Source organism: Eubalaena glacialis, chromosome 1 (genome assembly GCF_028564815.1).
Source record: "Eubalaena glacialis isolate mEubGla1 chromosome 1, mEubGla1.1.hap2.+ XY, whole genome shotgun sequence".
NCBI lineage: Eukaryota > Metazoa > Chordata > Mammalia > Artiodactyla > Balaenidae > Eubalaena > Eubalaena glacialis.
The window spans coordinates 24,105,880-24,129,268 of NC_083716.1; the positions used below are offsets into that span (position 1 = coordinate 24,105,880).

At 36.9% G+C, this 23,389-nt stretch overlaps 1 long non-coding RNA gene across 1 annotated transcript in view; it reads right to left on the reverse strand.

Annotated features, from left to right (window-relative positions):
* Positions 1-2,308: 2,308 nt before the first annotated feature.
* LOC133093606 (uncharacterized) overlaps positions 2,309-23,389 on the reverse strand; it is a 145,905-nt gene continuing 124,824 nt past the window's right edge. Inside the window, exon 3 of the long non-coding RNA XR_009701295.1 lies at positions 2,309-2,361. This is a non-coding gene — a long non-coding RNA (uncharacterized LOC133093606). The remainder of the gene's footprint in view (positions 2,362-23,389) is intronic.

Here is a 23,389-nt window from a genome sequence, read left to right on the forward strand (position 1 = left end):
ACTATATGATTATTCATGACCAACAGACCTGTATCATTCATATTCATATATGTATCCCCAGCACTGTCATTGGTTCCTGCTCAGTGATGGAGGGAAAGAGGGAAGGAAGAAAGGGAAATGGTAGAAGAAACCTAATTTGACCTCACGAATAGATGAAGGGAAGGATGCTGTTACAACTTCTCAGCACAGAATATCTCCAAAGAAATAACTTATTGGTATCTAAGTGAGTTTTTATGCCTGGAAATTCACTGCTGTTTGGTCTACTTTATCATGCCCATGTTTTACTTTTTGTTTCCTTCCTGTGTTTAATTGCCTATTGACGTCTTTACTCCAAACAAGTAAGTAGATTTGCAGTTGAATAAAGTTGAAATTTCAAGCATACCTGTAAACAACATTAAATGCCTTTCTGTTTATAGAAAATAACACAAACTTTTCCCCCCTCACATTTTTTGTATTTTTTGATGCTTTACTCAACACAACAGCACTGTCCAAACTCTGAACCACATGTTCCAATTATCCTGTGCTTGCATCTCAAAAAACACTAACTCCTACCTGCTAAATTGCAATTATAACCTATCAGCATAAGTGTCTTAACTTTGAATCACTGTTTTTTCAGTCCCTAATTATAAAATTGAAGGAAAGAAAAAAAAAACACATAACACAAAGCCGACAACAAAATGAACTCGAATTCAGGCAGCCTCCAGAAGTTAAAGATCATCATCAAAAAGATGATCATTGACCCAAGTTAGTTACTTCAGTGTGTTTAATTGAAAAAGAGGTTATGGCTAATAATGACAATTCTGATGATGACAATGATGGTGATGACATTAATGACAAGGATAATCCATATTTTGTAAACTCCTATAGTATACCAGGCAGGTTGATAAGTTTTTTTACATAGATCATTTTATCTCATTATTATGGTAAGCCCAAAGGAGAGACACTATCAGTATTATTATCATTTCTATCTTATAGGTGAGAAAACTGAGGTTTAAATTGTTAACTAATTTGCCAAAGATCCTGTAGCTAATTGATGGGTAGGCCAGATTTCAAATTCAGGCTATTAAACTTAAAAGACCTTATGTTTAACCTCAGGCGAAGGAAATTCTATCAGTGTGAGCTTAATACTGGTGAAGCCTTAGCATTGTCTATTAGGTTTGCAGGGTTTAGCAGGCAGTATTACTTATTTCCTATTTTGGTATTTTGCTCACTATTAGGATACATTATGAGACTTCAGCACTAGGTTGGATCTGGGGAAGAAATTAGCAGTTTCCACTCATTGCCTTTCTTACTTCAAAAAATTAGAACTCTTCATTTAAAAACTCAAGCATAGTCTTTTTCAAAAGTATCTTTTCAGGTGCCCTGTATAACACATGATAAACATTAAGTGAGACTTTTGAAATATAAATACTTAGGTATAATTTAGTTTTACCTATAAATTCTTAATTTGTATTAGCAAAGTCAGAATTTCTCATCAGTCTTCTACAAATTATATAACCTCTTTATGCCTCCATATTCTGATTTGTATAATAACATTATTAAACTCATTGGGTTATTATAAATGTTTAAGATATAATGTAAGTAAAGCACAGTGCCTGGAATGTAGTAGGTACTCAGTAAAAGCCAATTGTTGTTATCATTAGAGTTTACAGACTAGAAACTCCTTTTACAATTGACTACATAGACTCACTCTATAAGTTGGTTTTAAAGCTAGAAAGCAGCTTGTTGATAAAATTCCTTTTGACGGCTTATCGTATATCTCAATGAACCACAGCCAAACTGTTTCCCTAGAAGATTTGTAAGTTTAAGTAAAGGGTAAGTCTGGCTTTGCTTTCCTAGTTTCTAATTAACTATAAAGGTCTACTTTTCCTGTTGCCTGCCTTGCTCATTCACCCACGTGGCAGAGAACAGAAAGTTACAGGTAGATACGTTTCTACAGCAGCAGCATGAATTCCATGACAATTTTTTAAACTGGGTTTCTCATTCTTTTCTTTTTTCTTTTTCTTTTTTTCATGGCTTTTCTGCCATAGGGTACATGTCGATTTTCTATGCTTAGTGTGTATAGGACACAAATGCACGCACACAGATACATAAGCATGGCTTTTGCCTATTTGGATGCTGTGTGCGAGCCAGAGTATGTCCAGACTTCAACCTAGCTGGGTCCCAGCTTCAACTGTTTTCATCAGAAATTTTAATCTACAACTCTGGACTTTGCTAGGTGATGCTTGGCTTCCTTGCCTCTCTGTCTCTACATAGATATGGGATGGTTACAAAAAGTTAGAAGTGCTGGCAGAGGTGGTAACACTCACCGACATTCTTCTTCCAGCTGGGCAGGTTCTGTCACTATTTCTGGACGGTGTGCTGAAAGAGGAGGTGACATGTATCACTACCAGGCTGACCCCATGGAAGCTCATGTTCAAACCTTCCCAGCATTGTTCTACCTGCAACATTGACAAAAGAGGCCATAAGTCCTGGATGGTGCCGCTCCTAGATGGAATGTTTAATCCAACTGGATACTTGAGTTACCACATGGAGAGCTGCTTGCAACTACAGTGGACTTGGTGCGCAAGATAAATACAGAAATAAATCTTTGATATGTTTATCTAGTGATTTGGGGGATTTTGTTGCCGTGACATAAACCTATCTTCTCCTAACTAAAATGAAGAACATCAGCCTTATAGTTTACAAATCCTGGAGCAAGAGAATGTTTCTCCCAATAGTTTTGGCAATGTCTTGGATAGGATTCTTTTTTTTTTTTAGTAGAGAAAGACTACAGTTTTTTTACTGAATGGGCATTAAACCAGAGTGTGATACACATCACAGACAATCTACTAAGAGATCGCAAAGACAGAAAGAAAGCTCCCCCTTTTATAAAGTCAAGCAGATACAACCCATTACATACATGTTTTCAAGGTAAACAGTAACTAATCCTCAGGTCAGAGGACTTGCTAGCACCATCTGTCACATAGTTCACTCTAAATATTCCTGGTAATTGAGGCGACCATCTATGTTAGCTAATTGGCTTTATCCAGAGGAAAAACAAATTCTTATGCCTTTATGACAGAAGATGGTTTTTACAGCTTGGAGTTCAGTGTCCACTGACGTTGGACAGGATTCTTATAGTCCCGTGTGAGTCAAATGACCATTCCTGAACCATCACTGTGCCCACTGTGATTAACCTAACTGGCTAGTCCTATCCTATGTCATGACCTATACCCTAAATGGAGAAGAAAGGAGCAGAATATACCCAACATCGTCATCTGGACTGAAAATGACCACTAGGGAATGATGGAGGAATGGTTCTCCAAAGTACATTGTATTTATACAGTGGGATGTTGATAGCTTCTGAGACTCATCTCTTGCTGACATGTAGTCATCTTGCTCTAATAACTGTTGTCGAGAGAAGTCACATTTGCTTCTCTCAAGTGCTTAAGCGGCAATTTGGCTTTTTACTTCTGTTGTCATCACTTTACTAAGAAAGTGAACCCACATGGTTGGGAGTAGAGAAAGCTGTGAAAACCTAAGAATTAGACCTAATCTTTTATTTCCTTCTATCAGCTCTATGCAATGTCTCCCCTCCAATTCAATTCAACAAACCCATATAGAAATGCTGAGGAGGATGCAAGCCAGTGGGACAGAGTACGGGGACAATCTGCGTAGTCTAAGTGGGAACCTGGAACAAGGAGTAGTTCTGATTTTCAAAAGCAGGAAAAACTGAAAGGAAAAAGCAGCAATCAGAATGGGCCTGGAATGATTATGAGGATGCCTATAGTTAGAAAATAAATGAAATGGCATTCCAACCTCAGAGACCAGCATGAAGAAAGAAGTGAAAGTTTGTGTGGTCACTGGGATGATGAGGTATGGAGTCAACAGGCATGGTCCTAGCAGGAAACAAATGATAGGCTTGTTAAAAAGCAAAATTCAACCAAGTAAACTTAAGATTTAATTGAATTTATTCAACGATTCAAGAATCGGGCAGGATCCAATCCAGCAAATTGAAACGATCTCTAAGGAGTTACGCAAAATCAAAGGCTTTTATAGACAGAAGGGGGCAGAGCCAAGGAATAAGGAGATTACTTCATCTTTCTTTGGGGGGTGGAAGGGGTGTCTTAGGTAGGTTACCTCAATACTGCTGACCAGGATACTCCAGACTGACTGGGTAAGACTACATTCCTGGTAGAAGTTGAAATTTGCAATTAGGTTAGGTATTAAGTATTGGTTTGCTGATGTGGGGCTCAGCACAAGTGTCTTCATTTGGGGCCTATTGTTTCTTTTAACAGGCTAAAAAGAATGACTAAAGAGAGTCTAATGGGGACTTTTGCAATGTATTTGGAAGGGTTACATGAAATTGTGGAACACGCCAGGGCAGCAATAGTAGGAAGCATTTAAGACAGGAAGAGGCAAGGGAAACAAACCCTAGAGAAATGTATAGCTGTAGAAGAAGGCCACCTGACAGGAGTTTTGGCCTTTCATAGAGAAATGATCCCATTGCCAGCACAGCCTGGCAAAGAGAGACAGCTCAGGGAATAATGACCCCAGCCTCCAGTACTCTGACTCTGATATTTCTCTGCTGTCTCCCATTGGCCAAACCCAGTGGGAAGCTCAGCTGGGATCCTCTGTGGAGATGAGCCTCCTGAGTCCCGGAGCAGGATAGACAAGATGGAGATGTGCAGGGATGAGAGCGAATTGCAGCACAGATGAAGAGAAGGGTGGAGTTAGAGATGAGCCTGGAAAGGTAGTTTGCAGCAAGAAAACAGAAGGGGGCAACCTAACTATTATGAAAAAGAGGCACCCTAGATTTTGATCACTCTGGAAAAAGTCCAAGATATACATGGCACACAGTATTTCTGGAAAGCTCTCTATATGACTATTCTCTCAAATATTACCAATTGTTACACATTAAAAAAGACCCTGAAGTCAGATAATCTGGGGCAACATTAACACAAGTTAATTAGGTATTATAAGAAAGAGTTTCTTAGGTCTTTTAATACACTAATGTACACCGTGAATGTGAAAAAGTGAAATATAATAATGTAGTATTTCCAAAATACATTTAACCATTAAACTTTTTAAAATAGAACATCTCTTGGTAATACCTAGAGCTCAGTAGTGCCAACTGAGAAATTACAACTTGGCATAAACTTGCTTACTCTGTTGTGCTTTATGATATATTTTATACTTAACTATCTATCTTTTCAGTTATTTGAGGACAGGAAGGTGCCTTCTAAACCTTTTCGATCTGAAGCACTTTGCCTATTGCTAGGGGGTTGAAGATGGTGAGTAAAGAAGAGACCTCTATCTGAAAATGATTAAAGAGTCAAAGTAGAGAACTGAGACATGCAGGTAAGTCTGTAGTGTACGTAGTAGAGTCATGGAAGAACAGTGGTTGTGGAGGTGCATGGTACTTTTCAAAAGAGCAAGCCACAGGGAGGAATAAATTTGGGAATTAAAGTTGTACAGACCTTCAAAATGGTACGGTAGCCACACAGGGAGGAATTGTGGCCAGTTTGCCAAAGCTGTAAGCATTTCAATGGGACAGAGAACAAAAACATCCATGAAGATGAATAAAATTCATCCCCACAAAAGCATGTCCCTTTTTAAGTCCCAGGCTCCTTCACCCATGTTCATTTGTTTTTTATTCTAAATGTATATAAGTTGAGTGTTGTGCTTAGGATTGATTTCCTGGAAAGCCACTTTAACTAGTGGAGATTCAATAATCATGTTCTTTACTCAATGATTCAATGAAAAAAAATATGTACGAAGTATCTACTATTTACACAGAATCATGTTGTCTAATCCCGTCCCCCATATTCTGGAAATGAAAAGAGTAAAACAGAGTCTGCAGAATGCCAGAAAAGTTTCCAAATGAATGAACCAGGAAGGCAGACAGGAGAGACACTTTTTGGAATACATATAGTTAGAACAGGACATACATATCTTGTCTGCCTATGTCCCATGTGCAGTGCACAGACAGTGTACACACAGCCAGTCAATATCTGTCCTCTCACCACTTAGCCTGTTCCAACCCCAGCTCAGAGAACCTGCTGTAGCCAATCAACAGCTTATCTGAAAGAGTCTGGGGGGTTCTAGAACTGCCATTCTAAGGGCTAAATGAGAATGCATTTGGATTACTGCAAAAGTAACCTTGAGTTTGAAGGAAAATTCTGTAATTTTCCGGGGGTGGGGGGATGGGGAGGATATTGCCTGGTGAGTATGCAAGTTTAAAAAATCATGCCAATTTCACTAGAATTGCTTAGAACCTCAACTCTGGTGAACTGCGGATGAGAGTACTTTACACTGTTAACAGGACAGGGGACTTCTTTAGAAACTGCGCTGACCTTGAGATGACTGAAAATTTGGAGTAAAAGTCTTGATGCAGTTCATCAAATTGGATTCAAATGAAAAGTCTAATGTGGCCTCACTTTAATATCACACAAAGAACTCGTCCCTGGATTTGGGGAAATAAAAGCAGGGGGCACGTGTTAGACTCAGCAAAAGCCAGGGGTATAAGGGGTGGGGGGTGGAAAGGAGAGTGTTTTGTTCTCATTGTATTTGTTTTTCTCCTTAATAGAGAAGAGAAGGTGGATGGCTTGATGTCTGAGATAACGCAGTGTTTCCTCAATTCAGAGATGGTCATTTGTTCCTGTTTCAAATTTGAACATCTTAAAAATTCAGGGTGAAATCTTATATTTTCTATGAGCTATGGAAGGTCACAAAGTGGTGGCTGTCATTGTCTGGGCATGGACAAACTTGGTTGTAATTCCTTATGACATGACTAGACCCCTTGACATTTCAGTCAAGAAGCTGTTTAAGGATCTTTTGGGAAGGAATATATTGTTGTTGGCTTTCCAACAAACAGTTATTGTCTAAAAACCTTCCATTGTCACTTTCTAGTAATGCACCAGCTCCATAATTTACTGATTAGTTATTAGCAACAAAGAAAAATCTGGAAGACAATAATGGAGCACTGTTGATTAACACATTTAATGGCACAAAGAAGATATTGTGGAGAAAAAAATATGGATGTTGATGACTCTGAGTCAAAGAGTGATTCCTGGAGACTGACATAAAGCTGCAGAAAAAATGGACAAAATTGTACAATGAGCTAATTTTGCTATTGTTATTTGAAAGGTTTCAGGAAAATCTTGTTGATATCTAGAGAAGAAGAAATGTGTCTGAAGTGTACACTGTTTAATGTTTTTGATAAAAAATAGGAAATTCAGCTTTTTAAGGCTATCTTACTGGCAATTTTAAGCTGCAGACCTGTTGAGAAACAATTTTATGTGTTTAGTTATTTCCTCAGTGAATAGGTCAGCAATCTATTATTTGTTGCATGTCTCTTAGGGTAGCATGATTTGAATAATTAAGTCTTTACATAATAGAAAAGTAAAAACCTTTAAATCTATAGCTGACCCATGGGAACACTAATTTAAAATGTATAAAATGTCCCTGCCTTAGTTAAGAGTTTAAATGGATAATAATTTCACTTTTCATCGATGATTGCAACATTACCCACATAAATTCTTGTATATCCATGAGGAAATTGCTACTCTTCTCCAGTCCTTGGTTTCCTCATCTGTGCAATAAGGAAGGAAAGGGTTAACTGGGCAATTTTAAGGTCATTTTATGCCTTGAATGCTTATGCTTTTCTTGTATTAAAATCATTAACATTTTAGGCTAAGACTGGGTCATTGATCTTCTCTATCTATGTGAAAACTCCAACCTAGAGTGTATTTCTAAGTGCAGTGGAAAGAACAGCACAGCTAGATCTGGCAACTACGTGACCTAGGCCAATTACCGGTTCTGGGCCAGTTTCCTCATCTGTAAGAGGAGGAATCATACGAAGGGTCCATGAAGCTCTGCTATGATTTTTACAAAACATAAGTTTAAGCACACAGAGGTTGGTGGAAAATTGGAGACAGACTTTCAGGATTTTTGGCTTACTCTTGTGGAAAATAACTCTAAAGTCAAATCTCAACTTATTTTCTAAGCAAACTTCAATTGTGGGATACACATAGAGAGTAAAATTTCTGCCGTTGTATTCTCTGCTGCCCTTTCAATGGCTGTCCTCTTAGACTTCTCCTACTGTCTGCATCAATGAACTCATCCATTAGTAAATATACACCACGTGCCTATTTTATGCAAGGCATAATTTTAGGAGTTGGCTTTCCTAGCCTAAAGGGACCCAATCTGATCAATTTATTCAAACTAAGGTTAGGGACTCCTAGGAATCCTTGCTGGTTACTCTCTGTAGGGAAACAATTAAAAACACAGATGACCATGCTGGTAGTCTGAACTCTGCTCCCTCGGTGATTAACAATCCAATTAACAATGCTAGTTTAGTACTTAGTATAGAATTACTTGCAGGTGCAAGTATTTGTGAAGATAATTATAAGCTGGATCAGTTTTTGCCTCCTCAGGAGTAATCATATTATTTGTGCTTTTCAGTTTCTCTTGTGGGACCACTGGGGGCACAAAAATATTACTTAAATTCCCAGGATACTTGAAGCCAACAAACAAAATGATTTTTAAAAAATACAACACCCAAACTTTCTACTGTTTTCAGATCAAAGGAATATTTAGAAACTTCCTACTGATTATCATTTTGGCACTTGATTTCTTCTTCTCCAACCATATAAATATTCTAAGTTACATAACCCCATAAATACGATATTTCTACTTCCACTTTTGAGTTTAATCACTTAGCATTCATGTGGCACATAGGATTTGTAAATCGCTTCATAATAATTAACTTGTTGAAGAAAAACACAGATGGATATTGGTATTCAAATTATATTGAACCCTGGTATTTCTTTTAAATGTGTATAAATATATATACCTATAACACTTATTATTTCCAAAATGTTTTATAATTATGAAAATTACAGTGATTTTTTTCAATCTGACTTTCTGTTTCTGTATTCCAAAACTCTTACCATTCTACTCTTCCAATTTTGGTATATTTTGGCAAATAAAAAACTAATTCCTATTTATAAATTTCTTAGCATCATGGAGATTGGTCTAAAGGCATTTTGATACAACTTTCCACCAAGGGGTTTAGACTTATCTGGCATTTAAGAAGACTCTCTTAAACAAATAAGAATAAGCACATTATGCTTTATTCCATTTTTACATTGCTTTATGTTCCTGTGGGTTCTCTTTCCGCATCTCTGAACCAGGCATTCCTGAACAGCAATAATGTTATATCTCCATCTGTGTCTGCCCCCTTCATCCTCCCTCTCCTTTAAATACAGATATCAGGGTAACTATTGTAAATCTCATAAAATTAAGTCAGTGACATTATCTAATGATACGAGAGCTTAGCTTAGAACAATAGAAAATAAATACCATTTTATGTTTGTTCAGTAGACATGTATAGTAGAACATGTACATACAAAAATGTTCATTAAAAGACAAAAATCATGTAAAAATAAGGCAAAAAATTAGTGATATGGATTATATATTTCAAAATAAAACTGGGACATCTGATCCACCCCCCAAAAATGGTTTGAGAGAGAAAAAAGGGAAAGAGAACATGAAATAATAACATTATAAATAATAAAGAAAATATGACTGCAGATACATAAGCTATTTAAAAAATTATAAGTAAATACTGAAGGATATTTTATAGTCTAGAAAATCTAGAGAATATATTGCAATAGTAGAAACCTGAATGGATAAATGTAGAGATATCATAGAGATAGTTATAATTTTAGCAACCTCCATCAAAAGGAACTAGGCCCAGTTTGTTTTACTAGAGATTTGCAACACCCACCATAAGGATGACCTGATTTTTGTATTATTTAAAATTATATAAATAGTAACTGAGTAAACTTCAGAAAGCATTTCAGTCAAAAATAAGCCTGAAAACAAACATATGAACATAGTAACATATGAATCCCTTTTAAGAAAAGTAAGTCTTGCAGACCCATATTTTGATTTACATATTACTTATATATATACGAACTAAAAGTAGGTTAAAATTCCACATTAGTTATAGCTGTACTTTAAACCCTAAAACAAATGCACACAAATTAGATGCATACTTATAAAAAATGATAGAATATAGAATATATTTCTAGCCACCCAACGTCAACCATCACATTAAGTTAAATAAGTTATATGGGATTCGATAGAGGAAAGGCCTATTTTTCTATTTTTAAGTGCCTAAGCTTAATAAAACCGATAATGAGTATGCCTGGTCATATACATATTTTTTAAAAGAATTACTAGTAAGTTCAAGGTTTGGTTTACTAGTTACAAATCATCAGAGATCAATTTTTCAAAAATCCTGCTAATGAGCAATCTTGCACTCTTCAAACACCAATTTTAATCAGGTGCCATACAACAAATCTGCAGATACGCCAAGTTCACTTGAAAATAAATTAGCATTGTGGTACTTTGAAAGCAGGCATTAAATGGCTATTTTACTTTTATTGCTGGAATAGTAGATAAAATCTTCATTACTTATTTATAACTTCATTTATTTTTACAAATTAATATACTGAGGCAAAGTCTACATCTGTGCTTCTCATTTCTGGCTGCACTTTAGAAACATTTGTAAAGATTTAAAAAAAAAACTACTGATGTCCAAGCCCCAACTTTATGGATTCTGATTTACTTAATCTAGAGTTAGGCTCAAGACTGTAGAGGAAGTGCTGGGGACTTCTGAGCCACACAATGTATATACATGTAACTTTAAGACATTATTAACTGCCGTGATTAAATTCTTCTGGGCTTGGTATGCCCATATTAATGTGTTCTTTAAGAATGACCCAATTCTCTCACGTTTTTCTATCTCTTGTTGTCTGTATACCTTGTCATTTTCTGATCTAACCTTGGTGAGAATGCCATCTTAAGCACAAAGGCAAAGTAGGACATTGGACTTGATATAAGTCCTCAGTTGTAGGGTGGTGACCCACATTTTCAAGATTATGCTTAGATGTGTATAATTTTAGAGTATCATCAAAATAGAACACAATATGGAAGTATCTTATGATGAGACTAAATCTACAGAATACATGTGTCCTTGGGTTTCAGTTTGAGAAATATAGTTAGAAACCAATATAAATACATATGCAAATATTCTAGATAACTAATATGAAATTGAGTCCAACTGTACTTTAAAGAAATGACATATTACAATTAATAAGGATTTTTTACTAGGAAGGTAGATATAGCTTACCATTAACAAATCTATTAGTACAATTCACAGCACTAATGATTAAAAGAGAGGGAACACAAGACAATCCAAATAATATTAAATTTTTTTTGATGAAATTCACACATTTTTAGTAAACTAGAAACAGAAAAAACCACTATTAACTTAATAATTTCTTCCTTAAATCTAGAGCAAACATCATATTTAACAGTGAAATGTTAAAATCATTGCACTTTAAAATCAAGGACAATATTTTAATTGCCCCAAACTATTGTTATTCAACAATAACAATCTTGTCAATGAAACAAAAGGAAAGATGAGATAGTATTTTTGGAAATTAAGTAACAATATGTGTATCCTGCTAGTAATATTAACTATCACCCTGGAAAATCTAAGAGGATCACTTGAGAAATTCTGTGAATAATGAAAGTTTACTTTGGTAAGCTACCCAGATATAAAGGTAACACATGAAAATGAATAGTCTTTCCTTTATGCCAGTAATAACAAATCAGGGAGCATATGGAAAAAATGAGTTCTTATTCACAATAAAACAAGAGACATAAAATAACTAGACATCAGCCAAAGAAATATTCAAGGTATTCAAAAGAATAAATTGTAATTCTGGTTTCTAGCCAAGATAAGGTTAACTGGAACTGGATTTACCCAATTGCCTCAGCCAGATAATAAAAACCGGAAAAAGCAAATTGGACAAAGGTTTTCAAGTATTGGAAAACAGGCAGTGCAGGATCACCAGGAGAGGAACAGCAAACGAGGTAAGGCCTATAGTTGCCCCTCAGCTTACACCTAGAGAGTGTTTCTAGGCTGAGGTCCAGGAAAGAGGAACCTCAGTGGAGACTGTTGGTCTCCTTGAGTTCAGCACTGATGTTGGTTTTCCAAGGAGGCCAATACAGTAAGATTAATCATAAGAAAGAGTACCATGGAGGAGAGAGAGGAGAACCACATTCTGAGATATACAGATCCCCCACCTCCCACTTCCAAGTCTTCAGGTGAGTACCAATCAGAGCATGTATATGAAGCAACTGCTCAAGGCTTGGAAAAGTACAATCAGTAAATAGCAGGCAAAGAAATCTACAGCACTCACAAAGGGAGAGGAATAATTTGTGTTCCAACCAGCCATATTATCAAATTCTCAAAACACATTGGGCATTACGTAGAATACTCAGAAGAATACTCCCTCCCTATGAAGATATAATTAGTTCAAGACTATAGGCTGCTGTGATGCCACTATAAAAAGCTTAAAAGCAAACCTCATAAGTCATTCTCCAAATAGCTTGACTACATTCCAGAATAAACCTCAAAAATATTTGAATAAGTGCAAAAATAGCCAGGACCCAACGATGTAAAATTCTTTATACCATCCATAAAAAATTACCAGGCATGAAAAGATGCAGGAGAATACAAGCCATAAACAAGAGAAAAATATACCAATCAAAACTGACCTAGAAATAACACATATGATAAAATTAATGTGGAAGCACATTAAAATAGTTACATAACTATATACTGTATATAAAAGAAGGTAAAGGACTATGTGAACATGTTAAGGACATACATGAATATAAAACAAAATGTCCAAACTGAACTTCTTCAGATGAAAATACAATGTCAGAAATGACAAGTACATTGGAATAAGTGAAAAGCAAAGAAGAGAAGGCACTGAAGAAGAAAAGATGAATGAACTTGAATACATAGCAATAGGAACTATCCAAAATAAAACACACAGAATAAAAAGACACCTAAAAATGTACAGGACATCAATAAAGTGTGGGGCAATTTCAAGCATCCCAAAATGTGTAATTGATATCCAAGAGGGAGACCAGAAAAGGATTAGAAAAGAAAATTTAATTCCAGAAGTTTCCCAAAACTGATAGAAAATATAAACTCACAGAATCAAGAAGCTTAAGGAACTCCAAGCAAAAGAAACACGAAGAAAACTACACCAGGGAACTACACCAGGGAACATCATAATCTATTTGCTTTAAACCAGTAATGAAGAGAAAATCTTAATCAGATCCAGAGAAAAATGACACATATGTACTAAAGAGCAAAGATGCAAATGACAACAGACTTCTCATTGGAAACAACGCAAGCCAGAAGACAGTAGAGAATAATTTTAAAGTTCTGCAGGAAAAGAAACAAAAAAACCCTCTGAACCTAGAATTCTAAGAGTTCTATACCAAGGTGAATACATTTTCAGACATGCAAAAGCTTAAAGAATTTAATAGATTTTACTACAAGAAATATTAAAGGAACTCCTTAAGGCAAAAGAAAAGTGAAAGAGCACCAGAAATGGTAAATTTGTAACTATATCATTTCTCTCTTATTTTTACACAATGTCATTAAATGTCTAAAGCAAAAATCGTGACAATGCATTGTTCGTTTTATAATAAATAAAAAAGTAAATGAAACCTAGACATCTGGTCTCAGAGAAAATGACATAGACTCATTTTTCCCTGTCCCAGATCCTGTCCTCTGCCCGGCCACTTCAAGTGGCCCACTCCACCTGCACCAGCAGAGCAAGAACTTGCCAGAAAGGAACTCCATTCCCCAAATTCCTGCTAAAGGGGGAGTAGGTAGGCCTGCTCCACCTGCACTGGAAACAGCAGATGCCCAGTGTTCCCATCCCTACACGTTGTGTCAGAAGGAGACAGAAGATTGACATCTCCTTGCCATCCACCTAATAGCAGAATATGACCCAGGACCAACATCTTCTGACATCCCCACCCCCAACAGAAAGAGACTCAAGCAAGCACCTTCTGTCCCAGCAGTTGACACCAGCAGAGATCCAGTGCAAATCTCATCAGCACTAGGCAGCCTGGAGGACTGACCCAAGAAAGCAGTCATTGAACCATAGGTGAGGCACCTCCTATCCCTCACCTGGCAGCACTAGGCACAGGGAAGTGCACTTCACCTCTGTGGGCAGCATCAGCTGGGATCAAGCAGAAGCCCCAGTGGCACCAGGTGAACAAAGCAGACCATGATAGCATTGCAAGGTTTCAAAACCAAATTGTCATTGAAACAATAGATCACAAAAGTGGGACAGCATACCTGCTAAAGCTAAATGGGATTGCTGCTTGCTAAAACAGAAGATTTAAATAGGATTTAGAATCTCCTAACATAACATCCAAAATGTCCAGGATTCAATTGAAAAATCATTCATCATAACCAGACGTAAATGAGAAAAATATATTCTGACTGTAATGGAAATAAATTAGAAATCAATAACAATACTGTCTGAAAAATCCATCAAATATGGAAACTAAATCAAATATCTCTATATATCCATTGAGTCAAAAAGGAAATTAAAATAGATGATATTTAGAACTAAATGAAATTGAAAACACAACATATCAAAATTTGTGAGATGCAAGTAAAGCAGTAATTAGAGAACATTTTATAACACTAATTGCCTATTGTATAAAGTAGGACTGCAAAGCAATGAGCTAATCTTTCACTTTAAGAAATTAGAGAAAATTAATCCCAAAGTAAGGAACACAAAGATAAATTAAAGGTAAGAGAGGAAATAAATGAAAACAGAAAAACAGAGACAAATGAAAGAAACCAAAAGTATGTCTTTGAGAAAGATCAATACAATGGATAAACTTAGAGCCAGACTGATGAAGAATTAAAAAAAAAAAAAAAGAAGACTGACAATACAAATTATCAATATCAACATAAAGATGAGAGGAGAGGGATATTACTAAAGAGTCTTAGGACATTGAAAGGATAATAAAACAATATTATAAATAACCTATGACAATCAAATGACCAACTTAGATGAAATGGACAAATTCACTGAAAGACATAAACTACCAAAACTCAGTCAAGACGAAATAAGCTAATAGCCCTATATCTAGTAAATAAATTGAATTAGTAGTTAAAAACCTTTCCACAATGAAAACGTTGGGCACAGATGGTGTCACTCTTGAATTATAACAAATATTTAAGGAGAAATAATGACAATCTAGATAAATTATTCTCCAAATTAGAGTTTAAAACACTTTCCAACTCATTTAATGAGACCAGAATTATCCTGATACTACAAAGATATAAGAAAGCTGTATACAAATGCCCCTCATGAACTTAGACTCAATAATTCTCTTTTAAAATCTAGCAAATCAATTCCAACAATACATAAAAATTATAATACACCAGGACTAAGCAGGAGGCTATCCTGGGAAGGCAAGTTTGGTTTAACATACAATTCACCTTTATCACCAAGATAAAAAAGAAATGCCATAGGATCAGCTCAATAGATTCAGAAAAAAAATGTTTGGCAAACTCCAACATTCATTCTGATAAAACTTCTCAGAAAACTAGGAATAAAAAGGACCTATCTTGGGCTTCCCTGGTGGCGCAGTGGTTGAGAATCTGCCTGCCAATGCAGGGGACACGGGTTCGAGCCCTGGTCCGGGAAGATCCCACATGCCGCAGAGCAACTGGGCCCGTGAGCCACAATTACTGAGCCTGCGCGTCTGGAGCCTGTGCTCCGCTACAAGAGAGGCTGCGATAGTGAGAGGCCCGCGCACCGCGATGAAGAGTGGCCCCCGCTTGCCACAACTAGAGAAAACCCTCGCACAGAAACGAAGACCCAACACAGCCATAAATAAATAAATTAATTAATTTAAAAAAAAAAAAAGGACCTATCTCAACTTGATAGAATACATCTCCAAAAACTCTACAGCTAACATTATAACATTTAAAGACAATGTTTTCCTGCATGATCAAAAACAAGTCAAGAAATTAAGAGTAATAGAGCTTCAGAGAAGGCTGAATTCTCAATCTTAGAAAGTCTCTGATACCAATATTAAGACTCTAATAGCAACAGGAGATGAAGTTCAGAGCCTCTGACTCCAGGATTACCCTCAATCTGCAGGGTCTGCTGAAGCAGTTCTCTCTCTTTTGTTAAAAGACAGTAGACTCACTTTCCTTGAAGAATAAGGAGAGGCTTTATTTGGACAAGGTGCTTTATAATCCATCACTGATGGCAGAAGACAGCAAAAGTCTCAGAGAAGTGGCCATTCTAGGTTGAATGCAGTCATCCCTGGGTATCCGTGGGGGACTGGTTCTAGGACCCCTGCAGATACCAAAAGCCCCTTATATAAAATGGCATAGCATTTGCATATAACCTAAGCACAACCTCCCCTATATTTTAAATCATCTCTATGTTACTTATAATACCTAATAGGATGTAAATACTATGTAAATAATTGTTAATACAATGTAAATGGTTTCAAGCATGTGTCAAATTTAAGTTTTGCCTTTTGGAACTTTCTGGAATTTTTTTTTCCTACTATTTTTGATCTGTGGTTGGTTGACTCTGCAGGTGTGGAACCTGTGGATATGGAGGGCCAACTGTATGCTACACCAGCTGATGATATTCTGTAGGAAAGTTCAGCAGATACATTCTTTACCAAAGTAATAAGGAATGTGCTGATGAGAGGGGTGCCAGCATCACGGAGAATCTCACTGGTGGCAGAGCTGCTGGTATGATTCTGTTACAGAACTGGGCACCCTGATAGCAGTAGAACATGACAAAGTCCCCAAATAACAGAGGCTAGGTAGCAGTGCCTTACCATCTAAATCAAGTGGGTACAATGATCTCAATAATCCCCAAGATCAGTGGCACAGAGGCCCAACCTACAAAGAGCTATGGAGATGGTTAGAGAACACAGTATCCCTAGAGGCAACATAGATGACCATCCAATGAGGATACTGCTTAATTTATACAATCCAATGAAATCAAGAATGGATGAACTTAAGGTTGAGGATGGACACACCAATAAAATAATATGACCCCTTAACCGGTGTCCAGACCTGAGCCATTTTTCATACCCAGAACCCACAGAATGAAGAAGACATAGGATCTTTTTAAAGGTCTCTGAAATAGTGCTACAAGCTAATTCAGTAATAATTTCTCAGAGACCTTTTTGGTCACTTAGGTGAACATAGATAAAGAGAAATATTCAAGATTATGAGTATTAGACATATGGATTTTTAGACACATGATCTGAAATGACATTGATACCCATGACCTCCAGTCAGAGTGGGAGCATATGGTATGCAGGTAATAAATGAAGTTCTGGCCCAGGCCTGATTCACAATGGATCCCCTGTGTCCACACACGAACTTGGTTTTTCTTGGTCTCTAAAAGTATTTTCGGAATGGACATACTTGTAGTTGTCAGAATCCTAATATTGGTTTCTAGACTTAGGGTAAGAACTATTGTATTGGGGGTAGAGTAAATGGATACTTTGGAGATATGTCACCACCCACTCACCCACCAAAAAAAGATAATAATTAAAAAACAATAGTGTTACCGAACCAGGTTCATCTTGCCGGATGCACAACAAGCCAAGACGCTGAGACGCCGAGGTTCGCAGCAAAAAAAAAGGTTTATTGGCAAGGCAGCCAAGCGTAGAGAGGGGAGAACAACCTCAAATCTGCTTCCCGGAAGGAAAGTGGCTTGGAGTATTTACGGGCTAACGAATAAAGAAGCAGGGCAGTCTGAAGCGTGGGGAGCGTGGGGGGCATGGGGAAAGGTGATTGGGAAAAGGTGTGGTAATTGTTCTGCGCAGGCCTAACTAAGCTACAGGGCTCTGCACATTCAAAAGGTCACCCAGAGGACACTGGCACATGCCCAGTTGAAGGGTCAGTGGTCCTATTCAGTATTAACCAGCTTAGCTTGAACCAGACGCAGCTGACTCCAAGTTCCTAGAAAACAACTCAGGCAAACATCTTATTGTTTGGACTACGTGCTACTTGGAGGACATGCAAATCTTAAAACAACCTTATTAGTGAAGGCAGGTGAAGTGGGTTTGTCTAATCATTATGCACAGTTTCAAGAGGTGAAATGACACATACAGTGCCACCCTCAAAGACATAAAGGAGGAAGTTAGTCCCTGTCATATCTTCATTTAATTCACCACTATGGCCCCCAAAATACCATATGGATCATAGGATGGGGAAGAAAGTAACTGTAGAACTAAGCAAGTAGTAACTCCAGCTGAGATTGATCGTTGCCACCTGCGTGTGGAATGTGGCCACTGACCTGGTGCATCACAACATAGCCTGCTGTGGTTGTCAGCAAATCCATCTGCAGCAGAGAACTACACACTGTTCAAAATGCACAAGGCATGCTACTAGACCCTGACAGACATTGAGTTTTTGAACATGAGACATCAAATGATGATATGGCCACAGCTGCCCATTATGAACTGAATTCTTTCAGACCAACCAAATCATAAGACTAGGTGGGCCAAGCATCACTCTTGTAATATGAAAGTGGCATAGATTTCCCAGAAATCTACAAAAATAAAACTAAAATTAATAAGTTCACAGGATATGAATGCAACCTACAAAAATCATTTATTTCTATATACTAACAATGAACATGTGAAAACTGTAATTTAAAACATATTACCATTTACAATCACTCAAAATATGAATTACTTGGGTATAAGTCTAATAAAACATGTATAGTACTTACATGGTGAAAACTAAAAAATATTGATGAAAGCTACCAAAGATAGCTTGGAAAGACATATTATATTTATGGAGAGACATATATTTATGGAGAGACATTATATTTATGGATTGGAAGACTCAACCTAGAAAAGATGTTAAATTCTCCCCAAATTGATATGCCGGTTTAATGCAATTCCTATAAAAATATAAGCGATATTTTTATGGACATAAGATCATTCTAAAATATTTATGGAAAGACAAAGGAGCTACAACAGCTAAAACAATTCTGGAGAAAAAAGTAAATAAAATGGGAGGACTCACTCTACCCAATTTCAGGACTTCTTATATAGCTACAGTAATCAAGACTGTAGAATTGGTGAAGAGAGACACAGACATCAATAGACAGAATAGAGAACTAACAAACAGTGCCACACAGGTATGGTCTCCTGATCTTCGACAAAGTTGCAAAACAATTCATGGAAGGAACGATAGTCTTTTGGCAAAAGATATTAGAGCAATTGGAAATTCAATGATATGCTAATAATAATAATAATAATAATAAATCCTAACTTAAACCTTACACTTTACACAAAGATTAACTCAAAATGGATCATAGATTTAAATGTAAGATGTAGAATTATACAACTTTTAGAAGATCACATAGGAGAAAATCTTTGGGAATTAGGATTTGCTAGAGTTCTTAGACAAAGCACCAAAAGCACAATGTATAAAAGCAAAAAATAGCTAATTTGTACTTCATCAAAAGTTAAAACTTTTGTTCTTATAAAAACCATGTTAAGAGAATGAAAAGACAAGTTACAGACTTGGAAAAAATATTTGCAAACCACATCTCTGACAATGGATTTATACCTAAAATATATAATGAACTCTCAAAATTCAACATAAAAATACAAATAATTCAATTAGAAATGGGGCAAAAAATATGAAGACGATATATGGAGGGTAAATAGGTACATGAAAAATTATTCAATGTCACTAACTATTAGGCAAATACAAGTAAGAATTGTTGAAATATTGCTACATACATTTTAGAACAACACATATAAAAGAAACAAAACATATAAAACATAGTGACTATACAAATGCTGATGCTAAGGAGGAGAAATTTAACCTCTTATAAATTGTTGGCGAGAATTTATGGTACCCCTATTCTAGAAAATATTTCGGCAGTTTCTAAATAATAATAATCCTAATAAAACTAGCTAAACTAAACTAAATGTACACTTACAAGATAACCCAGCAATCACACTCCTGGACATTTGTCCTAGAGAGATGAAAACTTACTTCTGTACAAAAACCTGTACACTACTGTTCATAGAACTTTTTTTTTTTCTTTATTGGAGTATAATTGCTTTACAATGGTGTGTTAGTTTCTGCTTTATAACAAAGTGAATCAGTTATACATATACATATGTTCTCATATCTCTTCCCTCTTGCGTCTCCCTCCCTCCCACCCTCCCTATCCCACCCCTCTAGAACTTTTATTTATAACAGTGTAAAACTGAAAATAACCAAAAAAATCCCTTAGGTGAATGGTTAACCTGTGGCTCATGTAGTATGTAACACTACACGATTAAAGTTAGCATGTAATATTACTCATCAATAAAAAAAGAATGAACACTTCATACATGCAAAAACTTATATGGATTTTAAAGGCACTATTGAGAGAAAAAAGTCAATCTCAAAGGTCACGTACTATATGAATACATCTACTTACCATTCTCAAAATGACAAAATTACAGACGTGGAAAAAAGATTAGTGGTTGCCAGGGGTTAGGGCAACCCAACTATAAAACCTGATTATAAAGGAGCAGAGTGAGGGAGGTCACTGTGGCCATGGAATAGTTCTGTATCTTCGTTGCCGTGGTGGTTACACAAGGCTGCACGTGATAAAACGACACTTGCATTATACCAATGTCACTTTCATGGTTTGGATATTGTGCTATAATTAGCTAAGATGTAACCATGGGGAGGAACTGGGTGAAGGATAGGTGGGGGCTTTCTTACTATTTTTCAACTTCCTGTGAATCTATAATTATTTCAAATAAAAAAGTTTTTAGAACTCAAAGAGTGCTGGGTTTTTCCTCTGACATTGGAATTGAAACTGTTTGAGAACAAGTACAGTAGTTAGTTTAATTTTATGCTGGTTTGTATGAATAAAATGTTTCTTTTGAAATAGTGGAATAATAGACAGGGTAGAGGGATCTTCACTCTACCAAAGGCCCACGGGAATGGACACTGAGAGTAGATTCACATTCACAAAATCATATGCAATCTGGGCCATAACTGAATGATGAGTGTTGAGCACGCTAGTAGGCAAAGTTGCTCACAGCGTGAGTTTTCTCTTAATGCTTGCCCTGGCTCCTTCATTGCTAGGCTCATGTAGGTGAGTCTGTGTATGCTCCATGCACGTTTTTGGTGACCTCATATTCCAAAGTTGCTTAACCATTATCATCTGTACAGACAGAGGTGTGTGCTGCTTAATTAAAGGCTCTTTCTTCTCCTAAGTGGAGACCGAGAGCAAGATGTTAGCGTCGTCTGCAGCCCAAATGCAGAACCGCTGCTCTCTCTTTCTGGGTGGTGTGGTTATAGAAAATACAGGGGAAAATGACAAAAAAACATGATGATGATGATGTATGACACTTTTTTCAGAAAAAATGAAATGTTATTTTTAACATCTTAAAATGGTGTCTTAAAAATAGAGCAGTATTGTGATGTATTGAGAATGAAGGCTCTTGAGATGGGCAGTTCAGGTTAAAATCTGCACTCTGCCAGCGACCAGCCCTATGACTTAGGACAACTTCTTTTACCTCTTTGTGACCCAGTGTAAAGAAATCGTAATGGATTCCTTTTTTACATAGCGGTATGAATGTATTGAGGTAACAATATCAAAAAAATGTTAATATATTTGCCACATAGCAATTTCCCTATAAGTGCTAGTTTAAATATTTCTCACAATCAAAATCTACAATCATTCTCTTTTTCTCTTGCTCACAAAAGAAATATGGGTTTTGTGGGCGTGTGTGTGTGTGTGTGTGTGTGTGTGCTTGCCATTTTATCCCATATGCCACTAATATAATTTCATTTTATTAACCAGAATCACTTCTGGCTATTCTAAGCATAACCACATGAACGTGATTTTTTCCAAGAAGACAGCATAGCGTAGAGCTAAGAGAAAAGGAATGAAGATGCCAGCTCTGGGAGGTTGACCCAATCATTTCTCTTGTCTGAGCCTCAGTTTCCTTATCTATGAAATGGAGTTTGTGGTAGCTGCTCTTCCTAAAGTCCATGGATAGTGTAAAGCTCAAGCAATTCTATGGTGCTAAAGAATAAATACAGCTTACAAAATGTACCAAGGAGGCTGAAAATCCAGCTCTATCGTCTATGACTGTATGTCTCTATTCGGTCAATAGCCAAAGTAAAGGGACACATCACTAGCTATTTCTAGGTGGTCAGCCAGTTTCCTTGGTAGATTATTTCTCTGGCCTTGGACATTCTTCTGTTCAATGGCAAAACAAAACAAACCAAAACAACAAACAAACAAACCCATAATCACCTTGTTTAAGGTGTGTGTATGATAATGATGCTGAATCATCTTAGCTGAATGAGTTATGAGTTTGATCAGTCCCTGAAGTGAAACGTGGATCAGCTCTACCACCTCCTCTTCCTGGCCATGTATTTAAAAACAGTGGCTGCTCATTGGCTCATGATTGAATAATAAGAGACCATTTATTCAGAACCTGTTATAGACTAGGTGCTTATATACATGACCTCTAGTTTTTACCACACCTCAAAGTTTTTCGAGAGTTCAAGGTGAAGTTCAAAGAAGTTCAGAGACTCTTATCCCTATTCCTTTCCAGGGTTCAGGCTAACAGAGTATATACACATGGAACTGAGTGAAATAGGGATTAAAATACCAATTTTAATAAAAGTAATATTGGATTTGGAGAATGTGGCTTTGTGCTGAGGCTAAAAGAGGCCTTCTTATCCTTTCCTCCTAGATTCAAAAAAGCCAGTCTGGCAGAGTGGAGCCAATCGGACTTAACCCTCAGTTGTAGACTGAAATGCTGAAGGAAAATACTGGGTCTGCCTATTGTCAAGCTCCTTGGGCTTCAGGCACAAGACTAGGAGACTGCAAGAAAGAGACAATGTAGAGTCTTTTAACGTTTAAGGCACCTACTGGTTTATTGTGTGACAACTCACCTTCCCAGGGAAGGAGAAGGGAGCTATGAAAAGAGTGACCAGAAAGTGATGACTCCAATACCTACCCTGCTCCTTCCTGGGTGAGGAAAAGAGGCTGAGAAACAGATATTTCGTCTCCTCCTTGGAAATATAAGGAGCTGAAGGGACGTGCAGTGAGATGATACATGATGTTCACTGGCAACATAAGTGATTTCTATGTGCTGGGGGTGGGCAAAGTGCTTTATGGCACTCATTTCATTTAATCCTCCAAACAACCTACAAAGAGGATGGTTGAATTACTGCCAATTTAAATTTGAAGAAATTGTTCCTTGGAGAGGTGAAATGCTTAATACCTGCTTGCTCTTCAACATTGGGCAAAGTTAGGATCCAAACTGGAATCTGAGTCTCCGTACATCACACTTCCTAAGCTCTATGAATGAGTGTATGCTGCCTGAAGATAACTCAGTTATCAGATATGGGGACCACCAGGACAGACTGATATATGGTTCCTATCTCACGCAATCACTGTGGGAACCT